Here is a 22,569-nt window from a genome sequence, read left to right as displayed (position 1 = left end):
CCCAGGCCAGGGAGTGTCAAGTGAGAAACGCGCTATGAAGCTCCGTTGAAGAACCCGGTAATTGTTCAAAGTCTTGTGACGTCCCATATTTCTCCCAAAGCCCCTCTTGTTGAGCCTTGAGCATTAGAGAAATGATAATATTTAGTTGTGTTGCTAATCTATAAACTGTGAAAAAAAATAACTTGAAATAGAGTTAGAAGCATATGTAAATGCAGTATCTACCAATAATAATATACGCTATCCTGATATTGTAGCCAGGTTAGGAGACCCAGAGGGCCGTTTGTCCCAGCAATAGTGTGGCCCGTCCACGCAAACCCTCCATACTTTTAATGCTGTTTAGGATATACTCATGTAAATAAGTTCCTCTCAGTTACGAGGTGCTGCTGGAGAAGATGGGAGGGAAGGAGGAAGAAGATGAGGAGGAGGAGGAGGAGGAGGAGGAGGAGGAGGAGGAGGAGGAGGAGGAAGATGATGAGGAGGAGGAGGAGATGGAGGAGGGGAGGGGGGGTCTTGTGGGTATTCCTGCGTGGGGTTAGTTGGTGAGTGGGGTAAGGGAGGGTGGGAAGAATTATATTACGTTACCTCGCTGACTGGTGACGGGGATCATGTGGTGAGGCTCCTTGGCCGCGCTGACAGACACTTGGCTTCCTTGTTTTGATGATACAGTTCGTTTTTCCCCTCATTACATCCCCCACTGCATTATATAAGCGCGAAATATACGCTCTCCGAAGGAATGCGTGACCTAGTTCCGTCATCATCTGAGCGAGGGATAATGGAATTGCGACACTGAAGGATATATATATATATGTGTCTCCTTCCTCCACAAGGCCGTGGGAGGTCGATGTGGTTGTTGAACAAAGAATGCTTTTTCCCACGTGTCCCGTCGATACAACCCTCCCTGGGGGGTGCCGTAGCCTCCACGGACGGGGAGGTGGTGGGGGTACCGTTGCTCCGAGGGAGGTACACTTGCTGGAGAGGTCGGGGTGGGGTTGGGAGCGTGAGGGGTGGGGGGAGGAGGAGGGCGGCGGCTCGGTCATGAGAGAAGGAATGTTCACTAAAGAGCGGTCAGCCTAGATTCACTGGAGGAGGTATCCATATTATCGAATGTGTTGCCTCAAGAAGCGTACCGTCGTCACAGGTGCAACGATGTACCATGTTAATAAAGAGAGAGGTACCTGTAGTTTGAGGTGAGGTGCTGCTGAAGGTACAAGGAGTTTCCTAACGCAGGTACTGAGGTACAGGATAACCCATAACGGAGATGTTATATAGAGACTGTGGAGAAAGAACACTATTACCGCGAGGGGAATTATAGATTCTCGGTAATTACCTTCCCTTCCCTACCTCTCTCTCTTTAACACTTCCCTCCCCCCCCCCTTCTCTCTCTCTCTCTCTCTCTCTCTCTCCGTCTCTCTCTCTCTCTCTCTCTCTCTCTCTCTCTCCGTCTCTCTCTCTCTCTCTCTCTCTCTCTCTCTCTCTCTCTCTCTCTCTCTCTCTCTCTCTCTCTCTCTCTCTCTCTCTCTCTCTCTCTCTCTCTCTCTCTCTCTCTCTCTCTCTCTCTCTCTCTCTCTCTCTCTCTCTCTCTCTCTCTCTCTCCGTTTTATAGGTTGTAGTCTATAATTACCGATAACTGATGATAGGAGGCAAATGTAAGGTTCAAGTCTACTTGCTATAAACCTAAAGACTGAAAACTACATCCAAGAAACTGCAAATTGCTGACTATATATTAACCACAAAATATGCTGGCACTTGGGTATGGACTACGGGCTACAAGGTAACAAGGTACGAGTTACAATCTCTAGGCCATAAAGAACAGACTGTAGGCCATGAATTACAGACTACAAGCCTTAAATTACATACTACAAGGAAATATCGACAGGTCATAGACTACAGTCCACCTTTATCAGGATAAAACTATATATATATTCTTAACTGCAAATTACAGATTAAGGTTACAGACTACAGGATACAGGCTACAAAGTACAGGCTACGGACTGTATGACGAAGAATTAACAAATAAGGCAACAAGCTTTATTTTAAGGATTTAAAACTAATGGCTACAAGCTGCAGGCTACATATATGAGGCTACAAACTACAGGCTACAGACTAAAGGGCATAACCTATAGGCTGCAAACTAGCGACTGCAGATTGTAGATTTAACACAACAGGCATCAGATTATATGTTTCGCGCTAAGACCTATACAAGCTGCTAGCCAAATATGACAAGCAACAGTGCGGGGGGCTACAACAGCAGCAGCAGCAGCAGCAGCAGCAGCAGCAGTAGCAGCAGCAGCAGCAGCAGCAGCAGCAGCAGCAGCAGCAGCAGCAGCAGCAGCAGCAGTAGCAGCAGTAGCAGCAGCAGCAGCAGCAGCAGCAGCAGCAGCAGCAGCAGCAGCAGCAGGCTACAGGGTACAGACTATAGGATACAGGTTGAAGGAGAGAGTGTGGGGGGTGGGTATCAGTTCAACGGGTGAGTCACAGACGGAGTTCTCACGCCTGTAATGGGAACCCGGGACACCCAGAGGCTCACCTTACGCCCACCCTCCACCCACCCTCCGCCCACAACCCCATACCCCGCCCACCATCCCACCGACCCTCACACCCATCCACATCCCCCCCACCCCACCCACCTACCTAACACGTATGTTTTCATATATGTTCCAACCCCAGCTTTCCTCAGTGTTATCAAAACTCAGACCCTCTACCTATAGACCCTCGGCCCACCACCTCCATCCCATCACCGGCCCAATTGGACTTGTACCCAAGATTAACCATGTAATGTATCAATTATACAGTGTATGTATGTAATGTAACTATATAACCTGAACTTGTAAAAGCACCTTAATCACCTTCAGTGATTAAGTGCTTAATTGCACACTAGTTTCTCTATCAGCTATCTCACCCTGTCAGAGTAAAAGAGACAAATATATGTGAATGCATGTGTGTGTGGATATATGTATATATATATATATATATATATATATATATATATATATATATATATATATATATATATATATATATATATACATATATATATATATATATATATATATATATATATATATATATATATATATATATATATATATATATATATATATATGTATATGAACGTATATATGTGTGTGTATGTATATGTATAAAGTATATATGGAAGCTGATCAGAATTACATTTCACCTTTGTAAATGCACATTAATGACACTATGTAAAAGACACATTTACGTATGCCCTTTATATAGGGCATACGTAAATCTGTGTATCTATGTATTTACGTATGTAGGTTAGCTTAGCATTTTAAAAGCACCGAATCACCTTCTGTGGTTGATTGTTCAATGAACCCCTGAACTATATGTTTAACACATCTCTAACCCTGTCCATGGAGGACAGAAGAAAATGTATATATGCTAATTAGCATTATTAATGTGTGGCCACGTTTGTTGTAGAAAATAATAATTGAAAAAAAAACAAGTTATACATCCCACTCATTCCTCCCCCCCCCCCCCCCGTCCCGCCCACCCACCTGACTAGACAACTCAGGTGTTTGGAATATTCAGAAAAAATAATAGTTTTAAGAAGTAGTGGAGTCACAGGAAAGATGTCTGGACAAATGTCTGTCAAAAGAGAAAGAGAGAGAGAGAGAGAGAGAGAGAGAGAGAGAGAGAGAGAGAGAGAGAGAGAGAGAGAGAGAGAGAGAGAGAGAGAGAGAGAGAGAGAGAGAGAGAGAGAGAGAGAGAGGCGAAGATAAATCAAAACTACAAAAATAATTACCCAGCAGCAGCTAAACAGCGACTGCTGTAGCACTAAGAAGAAAATTGATAAATATCTGGTTGAAACATAAATGGGAACAACAGTACCTGGAGCAGCAGCTGCAGCAATAACAGACGTAACACCACAACTACAGCAAGCACTACAGCAGGAACCACCACCGCAGCAGCAGTGAAGCAACGAAAGCAGCTTCCAGCTTCAGCAGCCAAATTTTAATAGACATAGCAGTAACAAAACAGCAGTTTACTGAAACGTAGCAGCAACTGCAGACGGTATAAATGCAGACTTATAAACAAAAAACTGGCAGTAGCAACATTAATAGCAACGAAGGCAGCAACAGCAATATCAACAGACGCATGATCAATACCAACAGGAGAAGTATCGTTAATAATATAAGCATGAGCAGTAGCCCAACAGAAACAGCAGCATCTGTAGAAACAGGAGCCACATTATCTTAGGATGATTTATCAGGAAAAGGAGCAGCAGCAATACTTGCAATGATTGCTGCAACAGTAGCAGTGTCAACAGGAGTAAGGATAGTAACAACAAAAAATGGCAGTTACTGCCACCATTGACAGTAAAAACAGGAAAAGCAGCATCATTAGCTTGAACAGTAGCAACAGGAGAAGTAGCTGCAACAAAAACGGCTGGAACAGGGGCAGTAGCAACAGGAACAGGAAAAAATCAGGAGCAGGTGCAGCAGCAATAAATACAACAGAAGCAGAAGTACATTAAGAAAATACAGTGGCAAAATGAGGAGGAGGAACAGCAGCAACAGTTGCAGAATTAGTGCCAACTGGAGCAGTAACAACAGAACCAGTAACAACCACAGCAACAGTAGCTGCAATATGAGCAGTAATAACAACAGTAGCAATAACTATAAAAGGAGCAGTAGTTGCTTAAGCAAAAACAGTAGCAACATGAGAAGGAATAGTAACAATTAATCACTAAAAATAGTAAGTAATAGTAGTAATAGGATCACTGTCAGCAGAAGCAGCAGCAACAGAAGTAGGATTAATAGCAACGGATTGCAATAGCAACAGTAGCAGGATCAGTAGCAATAGGAACATTAGCAAGATCAGTAACAACAGAAGCAGTAACGACAGGAGCAGTAGCAGTAGCAGTAGCAGGAGCAGTGGTGGACTGGCTAGTCTTATAAAAGGCCAGTGTGTTGGAATGTTCACAGAGCCTCCAGGCCGGCAGGGTGTGTGGGGGACGACCTGGGCTGTGCCTCCACCCACCACCACACCCTTACTCACTCACTCACCTGCCCCCCCCCCACACACACACCCATACTCACTCACTCACTCACTGACCTGCTCCCCCCACACACACACCCCTGCTCACTCCCATGCTTCACACACCCATACTCACTCACCTATCCCCATACAACCTTACTCACGTGTCCAAAGTATTCTTACTCACTTGCCTCATACAGTCTTCCTTATTCAAGCGTCTCACACTCTTATACACTCACTCATCAGTCCTGTAATCTGACTCATTCACCATATTATCTTATCCAATCACCTGTCCCACTTTAACTTACTCATTCTATACTCACCTTTATTCTCTCATCTACCTTCTTACATGTTTACCCACCGACCCACACCATTTCTTATTCATCTGACCACACAATCTAATTAATATATCTTCCTCTAAACCCTTACTCACCAACATCATACCCTCTAAGTTATTCACTTGTTTCACACATCCTAACTCATCTTACTTATCTCTATTCATTTACTTCCCTGCTCACTCATTTGTTCCCCTACAATTTATTTCACCAGCCTGCCCAAACTCAGCTTTACCTATCTATCTCATTCACCTATATTCACCTCTAGAATACACCCTTACCTATCTACGATCACTTCGAACATCTTCAACAGGTGAGTGACAGGGATCACTCACGTGTGTATCTGACTCACCTGACACTATCATTTACTCATCTACCTCACATATTTCCTCACTTACTCATGTGCTTAATTCACTTACCTGAGGTGCTTATTTACTCACCAGCCTCACACACACATTTCCAAGCAAACTCATCCTCCTAAAACACAAATATATTTTATCATGAATATATTCTATTCACTCAACCACTCACTCGTATCTCCCTCACCTCATATATATTAATTGCATTCTCTCATCCGATGACTTGCCTCATACATTTACTCATACATGCACATTTTGTCCTTGTACTCATCTACCTGCTCACTCAGCCACTTGTTTGAAGCACTCATTCGTGTTCACCCAAGAGAAGACTAGAGCAGATACATATTGGAGAAGACCATGAAGGGAAATTGAGGTAGCAGAAGGGAAGATGAGGCACCAGAAGGGAAGGTGAATCATCAAAACGATAGACAACTAGAAGAGGCGACGAGGTATCAAAACAGTGTATCACTGCAAATAGGAAGATGAATCTATAAATAGGGAAAGTGATTCTGTAAATAGAGTAGTGATTTATGGATAGTAGATGATTCCATAAATAAAGAGATTAATAGTGGTAATTCTATAGATAGGAATGATTCAGTAAATTGGAGGGTGATTCTATACATAGGGGACACCACTGCTCCATAATGCTGAACAATGTATTATAGTTGCGTGTTTTGAAATTGTTATCTAAATGACAAGATCTTTTGTTACGTTGATGTTTCAAGGTTTTATTGTGATGAAAGGGATGGGTGTGGATGCTGAGGGTGGGGGATGAAGGTGTAGTGGATGCTGGGGGTGGGGGATGAAGGTGTAGTGGATGCTGGGGGTGGGGGATGAAGGTGTAGTGGATGCTGGGGGTGGGGGATGAAGGTGTAGTGGATGCTGGGGGTGGGGGATGAAGGTGTAGTGGATGCTGGGGGTGGGGGATGAAGGTGTAGTGGATGCTGGGGTGGGGGATGAAGGTGTAGTGGATGCTGGGGGTGGGGGATGAAGGTGTAGTGGATGCTGAGGGTGGGGGATGAAGGTGTAGTGGATGCTGGGGGTGGGGGATGAAGGTGTAGTGGATGCTGGGGGTGGGGGATGAAGGTGTAGTGGATGCTGGGGGTGGGGGATGAAGGTGTAGTGGATGCTGGGGGTGGGGGATGAAGGTGTAGTGGATGCTGAGGGTGGGGGATGAAGGTGTAGTGGATGCTGGGGGTGGGGGATGAAGGTGTAGTGGATGCTGGGGGTGGGGGATGAAGGTGTAGTGGATGCTGGGGGTGGGGGATGAAGGTGTAGTGGATGCTGGGGGTGGGGGATGAAGGTGTAGTGGATGCTGGGGGTGGGGGATGAAGGTGTAGTGGATGCTGGGGGTGGGGGGGATGGGGTGGATGATGAAGATGGGAATGTGTTGACAAATCTTTTGCTTTGTGTCTTGTAAATTGTTATTATTGTCAACCTTGCCAACGATTTTATTAGGCATTCTGTGTGTGTGTGTGTGTGTGTGTGTGTGTGTGTGTGTGTGTGTGTGTGTGTGTGTGTGTGTGTGTGTGTGTGTGTGTGTGTGTGTGTGTGTGTGTACTTATTAGTCGTGTTCAGGGGGTTGAGCTTTGGCTCTTTGGTCCCGCCTCTCAACTGTCAATCAACTGGTGAACAGATTCCTGAGCCTACTGGGCTCTAACAAATCTACATTTGAAACTGTGTATGGAATCTCCCTCCACTACATCACTTCTTAGTGCATTCCATTTGTTAACTACTCTGACACTGAAATAATTATTTCTAATGTCTCTGTGGTTCATCTTGTTGTACTGTGTGTGTGTGTGTGTGTGTACTTACCTAGTTGTACTCGTGTGTGTGTGTGTGCATGATTGTATAAAGGCTTGTGTGTGTATTTGTTCAAGAGGTGTGTGTGCACGTGTGCGTTTGCACACAGAGGAGCTGGGGGCTGTCCATAATTGTCCCATGGCGGATATTACGACCTGGCTTGACAACTGGGCAGCCGGGCCCCCGCTGCAGGTGAGGTACAAGGTGTTGGTTTGGGTACACTGGAATAGGGAGGAAGGGTAGTAGATGCGGGAGAGTTGACAGCAGCAGGTGCATGGGAGAATACGGGGAAGGAAGAACGTAGGGAAGTAGTCATGAGAAAAGAACAAATCATGGAAAGGAATCCATTTATGCCCCGACTTCCAAAGCCAAGTTTGTGGAGGCCATGTAGGTCAACCAGACCTAAGATCGGGAAACTTAGTGGTAAATACCACTAATTAATAATATTATGAACGAACCCAATAGAGAAACCATCATATCCTCGACTCCAATACACGACAACTTCCCGATGACCATTTAGTAACTGTGCAGTTTGTAATTAACCTTAAAGACTTCAGAGGTGAATCCAACATAATTACTAAACTAAGCAAAAGAGGGGATGCGATTGATACCATTGTCAAAATAAGGAATGAACACAATGCAATAGTTCATCATATAACAACTCACCGCCCTCCTGCATCTATTGAACTAAAACGAGTGCAAACCTAAAGCAACAGCCTCTTGCTGTTTATAACTCCAAAACGGTTAGACAGAACAGTGCAAGACACTGCAACATTTATGAAAAACACCAATAATATTGGGCAATTTTATAAGTAAAAAAATCATTGAAAACTTCAAAAAGTTCTGGGGGAAAATCTGATTAGTACCTCCGTTTAAGGAACACATTATATAAGTGACAACTTAGGAAATATATTGCTTAGGAAAGAGCACGAACAAGAAAAATAGATAAAGGATAAAATTTTAGAAAAATTAATTGTCTAGAAAAATTAGGGCTTCCAAGGTTCTTCCTTCACATCACAAGATTTAATGCCGCTAATGGAAAGCATACCACTATAGCATTCTGTGATTGGTCAAGAATATCCGGAATAGAAACATAAGACAATCAGAATGAAGCAAACTCTAGTATCGGCGGATCTCATTGCACATACAAGCCCTCGGAGCTGACCAATCGGCCAGTATCTGTAAGAATCAAACTATCACGTCCAGGTTCACTTCCCATCCCTCTATTCCTCGATGAATGCTGGTTTAAAGTTCTAAATTTGAATAATTTACCTTTAATTTACCTATACCTAGGACCTGATCCCCCATTGAAAACAAAGATAATACTATTACTTTTACCATTAAAACAACTAAATTACACTTAGGATCAATAATAAGGACTGTGAAACACCACTGAAAGTTATGACAAAAATTGCACGTGTCTGGACCATGAACCAGCTCCGACGGGAGGTTCCGGACCACTCATGGGTAGCGGGTTACTGCCCGGTGCCCTGGAGCCACACACACACACACACACACACACACACACACACACACACATACACACACACACACACACACACACACACACACACACACACACACACACACACACACACACACACACACACACACACACACAAACGCACCCACGCAGGTCTAATCTAGTCTAGTATTAACAGAACGAGGGGACATGGGTGGAAGCTGGAAACTCAGATGAGTCACAGAGATGTTAGGAAGTTTACTTTTTAGCGTGAGAGTAGTGGTAAACCGGAATGAACTTAAAGAACAGGTTGTGGAAGCAAACATTATTCATAATTTTAAAACTAGATATGAGAGGGAAGTAGGACATGAAACATTGCTCTAAATAACCGGCGGCTAGAAAGGCAGGATCCAAGAGCCAATGCTCGACCCTGCAGGCACAAGTAGGTGAGTATGTGTAACATAAGACCAGAAAGACGGTACACAATAGTGGTGAGAATAGGAGAAGAGTCGATAGGATCACAATGCTGTACCACAGTTACAATGTACTAGGTATTGAGGGATAAATGCATTGGTTTCTAGAGTGTATGTGAGTGCGTGTGTGTATGTGTGTGTGTGTGTGTGTGTGTGTGTGTGTGTGTGTGTGTGTGTGTGTGTGTGTGTGTGTGTGTGTGTGTGTGTGTGTGTGTGTGTGTGTGTGTTTAGACTGTGCTGAGACTTAGGCTTGGGGCCAGGTACGGGAACAGGTTAGGTTATTCAGCGCCACGTGAGTGTGAACGTTCGTGTGTTTTCAACTTTAGTTCCAATGTCACATTAAACAATTTAAGACCGAAAATTTTTCCTTCAGCTTATCGTTCACACACCCACATACACACACACACACACACAGACACACACGCACACATTAACACACACTAACACACACGTACTATATATATTCACACATACACAACGGTAGAATAAAGGAGAAAGATGGGAGACATGATAGAAATATATAAAATACTTCGGGGGATTAATTGAGTGGAAATTAGAGGAAATGTTAGGTAAGCTAACTTTACCTAAAATTTTAATTTATCTTGTTATGTTTGTAAAATTGAAAAAAATGCAAATTTTACTACTAATACTACTACTACTTCTACTACTATTACTACTAATAATAATAATCAACATGCTTATACATAATTAATAAATACTTCAAACATGGCAAACATATTTTACAAATAAATCAGATACTACAATTATATATTTCTCTAAAATAATATATATTGATTTTAACGCCAATAAATTTATATATCTTGAGCGATATCACAAGGAAAATTGCCATCAAATCGTATAAATCTTTCTATTCATAAGTATTAGTTCCACACGACCGATCCTAAGAGGTATGTTTCTCCTAATCGTCTGTCTGCCGAATCTTATAATTAACATTATTTATATTGTTCCGTTTGGTTACCAATCTTCATCGCCTCGTTCTTATTACAATTTTCTCGTGTTGTATTCACGAAAAAACTAAAATTCGAAGAATTAATTAGTTTTTTTTATTTTTTTTTTTTTGGGGGGGGGGGCGTTTTAACCGATGAATGGATTGTGTGTTTTTTTTTTAGTTTTCTAAATTACGGAGGTGTTGTGTTTTCTGTTTGTTTTAAGTAACCAAAGTGCTCTTTGTGGCCTGTGTTTTAAGCGACAAAGTTTTTTTGTTTTGTTTTAAGTGACGAAGATGTTGTGTTTTATGTATGTTTAAAGGGACAAGACGCTCTGTTGTATGTGTATGTTTTATGCGACGAATATGCTTTATTTTAAGTGTTAAAACACACTTAAAACAGCGTTGAATATGCTCTTTTTTTGCGTTTTATAAGCGGCTAAGAATCTCCGTTCCGAATCTCCTAGGAAACAGAAGAAGAATTAATACCATCGCTATTATTTCTATCAATAATAGTTTTATTATTTACTATTACTATCTGCTTCCCTTTGCTTACTATTATGACGACTAATATTACCTTCATTTTCTTATTATTGAATATATATACATATATATATATATATATATATATATATATATATATATATATATATATATATATATATATATATATTATATATATATATATATATATATATATATATATATATATATATATATATATATATATATATATATATATATATATATATATATATATATATATGGTATTTTGTTATTATAATAACATCGAATTTAGATAATTTTGCAAATAAAAATAGTAATATTTTCATTTTTATTGTTAACATATATTGGGTGAGGTGACAGGAAACAAAAGATAAAGCACGAAACAATAGATATAAATTGGATATATACAATGGGCATATAACCATGGGTATACCCCGAACCAGCACAGAAGCAAGAGGATAGAATGTAAATCCATGGTTATATTCCCAATGTATATATCCAATTTATATCCATGTTTCGTGTTTTGTCTTTTGTTTCCTGTCACCTCACACAATACACACACACACACACACACACACACACACACACACACACACACACACACACACACACACACACACACACACACACACACACACACACACACACATATGTATATATATATATATATATATATATATATATATATATATATATATATATATATATATATATATATATATATAGGGGGGTACCACCACTGGTGCAATTATAGGGACCCACAGCCTCAGAGAAGGGAACACAGAGCACTCAGGGAAAAACTTGACATTTAACTCTGAATACGAAAGAGTGTATATATATATATATATATATATATATATATATATATATATATATATATATATATATATATATATATATATATATATATATATATATATATATATATATAACAGATTTTCATTCTCAGCGTGATTCACTCTGCAGATACTCCCACCGTGAGTCAATTAGACCCAGACAACAATAAAACTGTGAAAAACTTTGATTTTATGCAAGCAGTGTTGCTTGATTGCATGCCATAATGAAGAGACAAATTAAAACACATGACAACTCTCTGTTTGAGTGAGTAGATTAAAACATCGTGATGCCCACTTCTACCCTCTGATTCACCGAGTAGATTACAACACCATGATGTCCACGTCTACCTTCTGATTCACCAGGGTATCCTAAATCACCGTATTGCCCACTGATCACTCCTTAGATTCAAAAGGGTAGATTGAATCCCCGTAATACCCTCATCCACACTCTGAACAAGTAGAGTGTTCTCAGTGCTTCAGTGCATGACGAACTCACAGCTACCTGGGGCTCACACATCAGATCCGACCAGAGGCGAGGGAAGGACCAGAACGACTCCCAATTTCTGCTTTAGTAATTATCTGATCACCTCGACGGAATGAATGATTTGCTGGCGGTTCGTCTTCGCACCTTGATGAGAGGCATGCCAGTCATTTGTTTCATAAGATGGTTCATCAAACGTATTACCCAACCACTTGGGCTGGGCGGTAGAGTGACGGTCTTGCTTTGTGGGAACCGACCTGTGAGATTTATATTTATTTAATTTATATGAATTTATATTTACGTTAATTTATATACTTCGATAGCAATTTGTATAATGTTAAGTGGACTGTATTTCTGCAATAATCTCATAATCTCACAAATCGATCCTCTACACATTAGGGGGGGTTTATATTACACATATGCAGCCAATCAAATTACAGTAATAGCTACATACATTGATGAGGTTCCTTCTCTTATAGTACAGCAGGTTAGTCCACCAGGTATAACTAGAGTGTAGACACCAAATTATCCTCTTTGAGGTAGCTTCCATATCACCCAGTAACTGGTGCACAAAATCTTGCATCCTCGTCTTGACCTGTCAAAAGTGCGCTAGCTGTGAAGCCAGATACCTATATATGACAAGTATATCAGAGAAAACAGTATACAGTACATGGAACATTAAAGACCTGGCTTAATTACCTTTAGTATGAGGCGATTTCGCGTTCTAACCGGCTAACCCTATATCCTGACATTAATGGCCATAAATGAATGATAAACGGGTTTCGGATAGACACTTAACTTATATTTGTAGACAGCGTGTTGAAAAATGGTACACCTTTGGTTTCCATAACACTACGTCCAAGTAAATTTAACAGGAGCCGAATTTGCTCCCGTGTGAGCCTCTGGTCTCAATAAACAACAATGGCTGCCCTCCTTCCTCCACTCTGACGCCTGGCTTACATTGTCCAGATTTCAGAACGTGATAGAAGGGTCACATTTACTCTACTTTAATATTGATAATTAAGTTAATTTATATAAGATGTTTTTATGATGGTAAAGTCCAAAGACTAATGTATTTAAGAATAATTCCCAGCAGAATAGCTGGTGAATTATAATAATATGTGGTGATGATATCCCGTTTTCTTTAGACGGTAATTCCACTACAAGTTACGTTTTCTATGGGTAACTTGTTTATACAACACAGCTATTATCTGTATGATATATTAAATGGTGTCGGATTTTCCGACATAATTCCCCAGGGGGCTGCTCACGGGTCGAAGTCCTCTTTAGAACAGACGAACACCGATACTCCTCCTTCGAATTATTACATTAATGATGTTAGTAGTTAGTAATCACACATTTGTGTGTCTGTTCGTACAGGACGGATGTCCCGTACTAGAGTTGCAGGGGTTAGAAGTCTAATGCGATTTCATTTCCCTGTCAACTCTTGAAAGGCTAATATTCAAGCCTAATTACATATTATTTAACCCAGAAGACTGGATGTGATCAAGTACTACAGTCAAGTATGATTCAGGGACTGCAGTGAGATCAGTGACCTTAGATATAACTTGAAGTTTGTTCAGGTAACTGGTCACTGATATATAAACACTGAGGCCCATGGAATACATCTTGATTAAATAATAAATGTATCAAATCAGTCATCAGATTTATTGGGGTTTAATTTAGTTAATTGATTCAGAAGATTGAATAGCTCATCATTAAAGTAAAGTATGGTTCTGAGACTGCAGTGGGTTCAGTGACATTGGTCGCAGTGACTTGTAGCTGTTTTAGGCTACTGTTCACTGATTTGCCACTGAGGCCTCATGAACTCATCTTCAGCTTTAAATGATGATACTAACATCAAGCTCTGTTGGTATAGTCAGCTGTAATCTCCTTAGTATAATGCTACTGGAGAAATATAATCAGCTGACAAATTTAGGTTTCTACTGGTATTGTTTATCTGCAGGCATAGGTCTCCTCAGGCTTGATACTGGGCCTGAGAGTAATTTACCTCCTGCAGAGTTTAACATGGTTATACCCTGATATTTAGTAGGGCTACCGATGAATCGATGACAATAGTCTGTCCCTACAAGGAGACCGAAGTCGGTGAGGTGATCAGACTTAATATTATCTGCCAATTTTATTCCTCTATTTCTCAGGAATTTGGCTGTTGCTTTCAGACCTTGAACTTGTAGGTCTACTGGTATTTTGTCCACCACAATGGCTTGTACTCGACAGACGTACCTGCCTAAACGTACTGATGGTTGTACCACCTGGTAGACTTGAGGTCCTGCATCTGTTACAAACCCTGAGATGTTGAATGACGTCTGGGCTACAGGCCTTAATTGTAATTCATCTGCCAGCTTTTTAGTGATATATGTTCTCTGGGATCCTTGGTCAAACAACCCACGGGTATGGACCTTGGCCCTCTTATTCAGGATGGTAATTTGGGCAGTAGGCAAAGTCGTATTACCTTTAGACTTTGCCGATTGGACACTCTTTGTTTGTTGCACCTTGCAGTACTGTACTGTGGTGGGAATGCTATCTTCCACCTTGGGGTTTGGAGACGTTGTTTTGGTGTCTCTGCATAATGCTGCATGGTGCTGACCTTTGTTACACCTATTACAGGTGTGTAATTGGGTCTCACAGTCGTTGATGTTATGTTTCCTGAGGCACCTCGTGCAATGTTGCAAATCTTTGAGTCGCTCAACACGGGCGTCACTATCAGGAAAATTAGGGCAGTGGTACATTGAATGTTTCTCATTGCAGAACAAACATGTTCCATAGCTTCCAGTACCCTTTGGTGTCACGTTCTTGGGTGACACAGTAACTATAGGCTTGGAGGGTCCCACTGCATATACGCCCACACTGCCACTGTTCCACTTTGGTGTTGAATTATATTGTCTAGATTGATTTGGAGTACCTTTGGTACTCTGTGGTTTACTATTATTGGTTTCTGAGGGTTTACTTGGTGGTTTTAATTTGTCATGTGTTCGTAATTGATGAACTACTGACTTTAAACCTTCAGATATTTCATTCATGGATAAGATGCTTTTATTGTAATGAGCACTCATTTGTCTCAATATGTCCCTAGGTATTTTCTCCTGGACAATTATTTTCAAGACCCACTCAGCCCCGTTTGTATCTGCTGTCAGGCTGAGGGCATTGATCAATGATTCTACCTCCAGCTTGAAGACTTGGAGTGAATCAGCTGAAGCCTCCGGTGGGGGTAAATGCAACAGCTCATGAACTAAATGTGATGTTCTTACTTCTGGATCAGCATAATTATCCTTGAGGAGTTTTACTGCCAGATCATAGCCGTCATTAGTTAATCTCAGATGGGATACTACTGTTTTAGCCTCACCTGATAATTGGCCTTGCAAATAAGAGAATTTACTACTCTTTGGTAAAGATTGTTTTGAGTCTACAAGGTCAACGAATTTGTTCCAAAATTCATCCCAATCTTCCTCGTCTTTTCCTGAGAAAGTGGGTAAATTAATTGGAGGGAGTCGAGCTTCTGCTTGACTCGTATTAGATGCAACTGTTGTTGTTGTTGCTGTTGCCTTGTTCTGGGCAATTAATTTGACATAAGGCTGTAACGTGGCCTGAGTGTGATCTTCATAATTCGCAAGATCAACCATAATGTCGTCTATTTCTGTTTCTGATAAATTGGTGTTGGCAAGTTCAGCCACATATGTTGCTATTTGACATTTGATTTGCTCAAATTTACCTGCAGCTGCTTGATAATAGCTTTCCAGGTCAGCATAATCAACTTGAGATTGTTGTGACAAATCTTCACATTTCTTGATCTGTCTTGTTAAGTGGCCTTTAAGACCTGCAAGGGTTCTTTTCATTCTCCCTGCATTATCCATACTGGCTAGTTGGTGAAGCCTTGTGGGACTTGTATTTGGGCTGCTCATAATACTGAACAAGCACTGATGGTAGCCTAGGGTTAAATTCTGCACTCACTAGGCAATAATCCTACCTCTACTAGAGGTTAGCACTTAAAATTAATACACATTATATATATATACAATCATCCACACTAATGATTTGAGTGATAAACCAGTGTCATGGAAGTACCTTTAGGTTAGCTCTTCTATATCACCCTAGGATGGTAGAGACACTAATTAATCACTCAAAGGTGTAATGATCATAAGTAAATTATTATATATACACAACTCAATTCGAGTTGATAAAAATTACACCCAAAATAGGGTCTGGACCATGCATTAATGGTGTTAGGTTGTTCAATATAGTACAACTGACTATAGTAATAATGGGACTAGGATGAACAATAATAGTTCAACTAGTCAATGGTAATATCCTACCCTGTTGTGGGTTGGCAATTAGTAAATATTATACTGTGATCACTAGTGCAATATATATTAAATAATTCTCTATTTTGGAGAAATAATATACACAATTATTGTTAATAGCCTCTTAATTAGCCTCTATGAAACTTCTAATATTATCTAGAAGTATTAAATGTTATTAGTGACCGCGAAATAAAGTCCACAAAATTCGTAGATAATCTCTCGCGAAATGTAACACCACGAAATCCGTGAACAATCTCGCGAAGACACAGTCACTAGTTTGGCTGGATTCTATATTAGCGCTGTCATTTCACGAAATAACACACCACCAAATATCTGTGGGTGTGCATGAAACCGCTGACGAAGCTGAACTGGGCTGAGGGAGGCTCCTGAGCTCCCTCGAGGCTACGCTTCCGTCTTTGACTGGCTGGCCTTTGTTTAAATAACACTGCACTAGTATATTTAATGAATCCACTGGTTTGGTTAACTGGTTCATCCGGTACTAAGATGACCAAATGTGGGTTCAAAGGATCAAATAATCCGTCATCCGGTTCGAAGGACCAAATAATGTGGGAACCGACCTGTGAGATTTATATTTATTTAATTTATATGAATTTATATTTACGTTAATTTATATACTTCGATAGCAATTTGTATAATGTTAAGTGGACTGTATTTCTGCAATAATCTCATAATCTCACAAATCGATCCTCTACACATTAGGGGGGGTTTATATTACACATATGCAGCCAATCAAATTACAGTAATAGCTACATACATTGATGAGGTTCCTTCTCTTATAGTACAGCAGGTTAGTCCACCAGGTATAACTAGAGTGTAGACACCAAATTATCCTCTTTGAGGTAGCTTCCATATCACCCAGTAACTGGTGCACAAAATCTTGCATCCTCGTCTTGACCTGTCAAAAGTGCGCTAGCTGTGAAGCCAGATACCTATATATGACAAGTATATCAGAGAAAACAGTATACAGTACATGGAACATTAAAGACCTGGCTTAATTACCTTTAGTATGAGGCGATTTCGCGTTCTAACCGGCTAACCCTATATCCTGACATTAATGGCCATAAATGAATGATAAACGGGTTTCGGATAGACACTTAACTTATATTTGTAGACAGCGTGTTGAAAAATGGTACACCTTTGGTTTCCATAACACTACGTCCAAGTAAATTTAACAGGAGCCGAATTTGCTCCCGTGTGAGCCTCTGGTCTCAATAAACAACAATGGCTGCCCTCCTTCCTCCACTCTGACGCCTGGCTTACATTGTCCAGATTTCAGAACGTGATAGAAGGGTCACATTTACTCTACTTTAATATTGATAATTAAGTTAATTTATATAAGATGTTTTTATGATGGTAAAGTCCAAAGACTAATGTATTTAAGAATAATTCCCAGCAGAATAGCTGGTGAATTATAATAATATGTGGTGATGATATCCCGTTTTCTTTAGACGGTAATTCCACTACAAGTTACGTTTTCTATGGGTAACTTGTTTATACAACACAGCTATTATCTGTATGATATATTAAATGGTGTCGGATTTTCCGACATGCTTATTCATGCAGGTAGGCGTTCAATCCCCGACCGTCCAAGGGGTTGGGCATCATTCCTTCCCCGCGACCCATAGCTAATCCTTTTCCTGTTCCCGTCAAAGTATAGTCACAATGGCTTGGCGCTTTTCTCTGATATTTCTCTCCCTCCCTCCCTCCCTCGCCAAACGTATTTTAAACCCTGCTTAATCATATCAAACGGAATCGAAGTTTAACATAACCTAATCTATCTTAATCCAACCTAACCTAGCCAAATGTAAAACTAGCCTAAATTAACTAACTCTATCTAATACTAACCTAGCGTAACATTACCTAATTCCATCTATCCTAACCTAATATTACCTAATCTTGTTTCAAACTAACCAAACTTCCTTACAACTTATTTAACCTAATATATATATGTATATATATATATATATATATATATATATATATATATATATATATATATATATATATATATATATATATATATATATATATATATATATATATATATATATATATAATCACTAAGAACTCTATTTGACCCGACCTGGATTCGAACCCATGCCGTCCAGGATCACCCCTAAACATAGACAGTGATTGGTGTGGTGACCACCACACCATTGATCGCACCAAGACGATGGTGGGGTGGTCACTATATGTGTTTCACCTTTAACTAAACATAAAACCTGCGTAACCCAACCCAAGTTTGTTTACCTTTAACCAATTACAGAAACCTTACGACTTTAATACACCTTCAATTATAAAAACTATCAAATGACTCAACCACGTAGTTAGCCTACTATGAAGTTATTACATGACCTAACCGGAATGAACTAACCAGGGGAATAAGCTGCAGAAGGATGAAAGTCTGAAATGATCATCGCTCTACCCAGGCTTGGGCAGTCTTTCGCCTCTATAGCCAGCTCCGACGATCGATTTGCATGTCAGAATCACTACGGACCTCCACCAGAGTTTCCTCTGACTTCATCATACAAGTGAAAACCTCTACATGGTTTTTAGTCGGATCATCGGCTCTGTGGCTCTGCTCAATAAATATTTTGTAAAAGAGGCTCGGTGCCTACCTGGAACACAACAGTGTACCTGATCTGGGTGACTAACTCGAGGATTACGATTGGCACGATGATGACAATACAATGTCTCATCTACGTCTTCGTTACATTGGACCACATGTTCGTTAACCTGATTCACATGGACCTGTTCGTTAACCTGATTCACATGGACCTGTTCGTTAACCTGATTCACATGGACCTGTTCGTTAATCTGAATCAGAGATGACGTCAAATATGGCCACGATGATGACCTCAGGGGTGACGTCGGAGATGACCTCTGGGGATGACCTCACAGACGTCCTCAGGAATGACCTCTGGGATGACATCAGGGCCGCACCAAACTCACAGCGTATCGTAATAGGGGTCTCAATAGAAACGGTGATATCTACGCTCTATGGTGTATTCTTCCTGGATTTCCCGTTGCTTTCTCTCTAGTCCTCCGCTTTCTCTTCACCTCCCGTGCTTTCTCTTGTGCCCTATACTCTCTCTCTTTCTTTCTCTTATCCTGCTTCATGGCCCGCGTCTTTTTTCTATGCAAGTCGTTGTAAATTTTTTGTGTCTAACTTTCTCTAGTGCTTGTGCTTTCTCTTGTTCCTGATTTCTCTTGTTTACTGCTTTCTCTTGTTCCCCGGTACCTGTTGTTCCATGCTTTCTCTTGTTTTCTGCTATCTTCTGTTCATTGTTTCTCTTCATCCCTTCTTTCTCTCTACTTATGTGCCTTCTTTTCTGGTATCATGCTTTCTCTGGTGCCAAGTGCTTTTCCTTTTATGTATTGTTTTCTCTTTCGTCCCGAGCTTTCTTTCTGCTTTTGCACTTTTACTCTGGTTCCATAACTTTCCGTTTATATATTGTTTACTATCTAATTCCTTCTGTTTCTTGCTCTATTCTTCAGTCTTTTTCCATTCTCTCTCTCTCTCTCTCTCTTTCTCTCTCTCTCTCTCTCTCTCTCTCTCTCTCTCTCTCTCTCTCTCTCTCTCTCTCTCTCTCTCTCTCTCTCTCTCTCTCTCTCTCTCTCTCTCTCTCTCTCTCTCTCTCTCTCTCTCTCTCTCTCTCTCTTTTATAAACTAAGACTAGGGTTCATAAGGGATGTCAAATGACGTACCTTGTGAAACTACAAGCAAGTGCTGTTATCCTACTTCAGCTTATCTGAAGCCTGCTCTTCTAGAAACTCATTTATTTGATGAGAATATACTGTGAAACTATGACATAGCGAACTATCATATAAGGAACCTGGTGAAACTGAGAGCAAGAGCTGTAATCCTTCCTCAGCTAAGTTGAAACCTACTCCTAGAGGCCCGTTTATTTCATGAGCCTCTTATATGCATCAGTAGGAACAACATTAGGTAACAACCATATAAGGAACAGGATTAGCCTGTAGCCAACTGTGTGCCAGAGTCTTCATATGATCAGTTGATCTGATATCCCGTGTATCAACCTGTTGAGCGAACAACTTCCAGATGCGAGTCAGTCTAGGAATGAATGATCGTTGATGGAATGATGTTCTTGAGAATGGCACTTCCAGCATGAGACTGTTGAAGGTTGAGAGCCTAGTGCTACGGGTGGCAGCTACTGGTACTCTACGGAGTTCGGCCAGGTGCAGAACTTTGAGGATGTTGGCCTTGTTCATAACAGTAAAACCATCAACGTCCCGCCGGTGTTGCAGGCTCTGATATTCAGACCGTTCCCACCGGACTTGGTCAAGATTAGAGATAAGCCTTCTTGCCCGTCTCTCTACTTTGTCCAACAGTCTGATGAATGAGGTGGGGGGGGGGGGGGGGCAGGCGATCCAGGGAAGGAGTGCATACTGTAGATGAGAACGAACTTGTGCTTCATGTAAGGTTTTGCAGCCCTTGCTGTCAAGAAGGTGTGACCGCAAGGGCTGCAAAAGGGTTTTGCGCCGTAGGGCTGTAAGTTTCCTGGCTGCCTTTTGAGCTAAGTTAAGCACATGGCTCTTCATTGTCATTGAAGAGTCGAACTTCATTCCCAAGATGTCAATTTCATCTGTGAACTGTAGGGTTTTGCCACCTATTTGCATGCCTGTCCGATTCGCCGTGTGCAGTCTAGTTATCATCATCGCTTGTGTCTTCTCAGCCGCAAATATGACCTGCCATCTCCTACCCCAGGTAGAAATCGTTGAAAGTTTGTGATTGATGATTCTTGTAGCAGTTGGCAGTTCTTTCTTTTTGTATGTGAAGGTTAGAGTGCAGTCATCAGCATAGGCTTGAGCTTCAGGAATGAGATGAAGTAGATCGTTGAAATAAACATTCCACAGCAGAGGGTCAAGTACACTACCCTGTGGAACACTGGCACCAATTGAGTGGTTATCGGATTTTGCTCCATTGAGGACTACCCTTAGAGTCCATGCTTGAATGTAGTCTTTCAAGGATGAAGCTTGAGATGAAATGCCTAGTGCTTGAAGCTTCTCTTCTAATCCAGAGTGCCCGATCAAAGACTCCTGCTGTGTCTAGAGGAACAACACAGCTGATCTTGGACTCATCCAGTGACTGATGCCACTTAGTAAAAAGATTTAGCAAGAGATCAGTAGCAGATCAGCCTTTTCTAAAACTATACTGTCGATCACATATTAGCCGATGAGGATAAAAAATAATATAATTTGCTGAGCGATTACTGATTCTAGGATTTTGCTAGTAATGGAGAGCAGTGACACTGGTCTGTAGTTACCAACCACTGAGCGGTTCTTCATTTTGTTTACTGGAACAACGTTAGCCGTCTTCCATAAGGAGGCCCAAATTCCTTGAGCTAGGCAGAGTTGGAAGAGGCACATGAGAGGTGGAGCCAGCAGGTCAGCGCAGCTGCGTAGTAGTCTTTTACTGACCTTATCTGGCCCCACAGCTTTGCTTGTGTTTAGCGTTTTAAGGAGATGGAGAACTTCAGCACCCCCCCCCTCTCTCTCTCTCTCTCTCTCTCTCTCTCTCTCTCTCTCCCTCTCTCTCTCTCTCTCTCTCTCTCTCTCTCTCTCTCTCTCTCTCTCTCTCTCTCTCTCTCTCTCTCTCTCTCTCTCTCTCTCTCTCTCTCTCTCTCTCTCTCTCTCTCTCTGTCTCTCTCTCTCTGTTGCTCTAAAACTTATTTTCTTAATTCTCTCGTGTATGTTTCTGCACTGATTTTAGTCATATCCTTTCAATTGGGTCTCGTGCTTCCTACTCTTGTACTTTCTCTCTTCATAGCAAATATTCTCCCAAGACATCAATAACTCAATAAATATTACTTTCAAGGTCATGCAGATCATTTTTCATAGAGGAGTGTAATTGTGTCGTGATCTCCCCCTGTGCAAGTGCTGCATTTGGGTAAGAGATCGAATACTGGTCTCTAAGTTCACCTGAGACAGGAAGTGAATATTTAACTCGTCTGCTGTGAAGAGACAAGAGATTGAGTTCATGTTTGGTCAGAAATGAATCA

Source organism: Procambarus clarkii, chromosome 2 (genome assembly GCF_040958095.1).
Source record: "Procambarus clarkii isolate CNS0578487 chromosome 2, FALCON_Pclarkii_2.0, whole genome shotgun sequence".
NCBI lineage: Eukaryota > Metazoa > Arthropoda > Malacostraca > Decapoda > Cambaridae > Procambarus > Procambarus clarkii.
The sequence above is the reverse complement of the archived record's forward strand: the minus strand, read 5'-3'. Positions refer to the sequence as shown.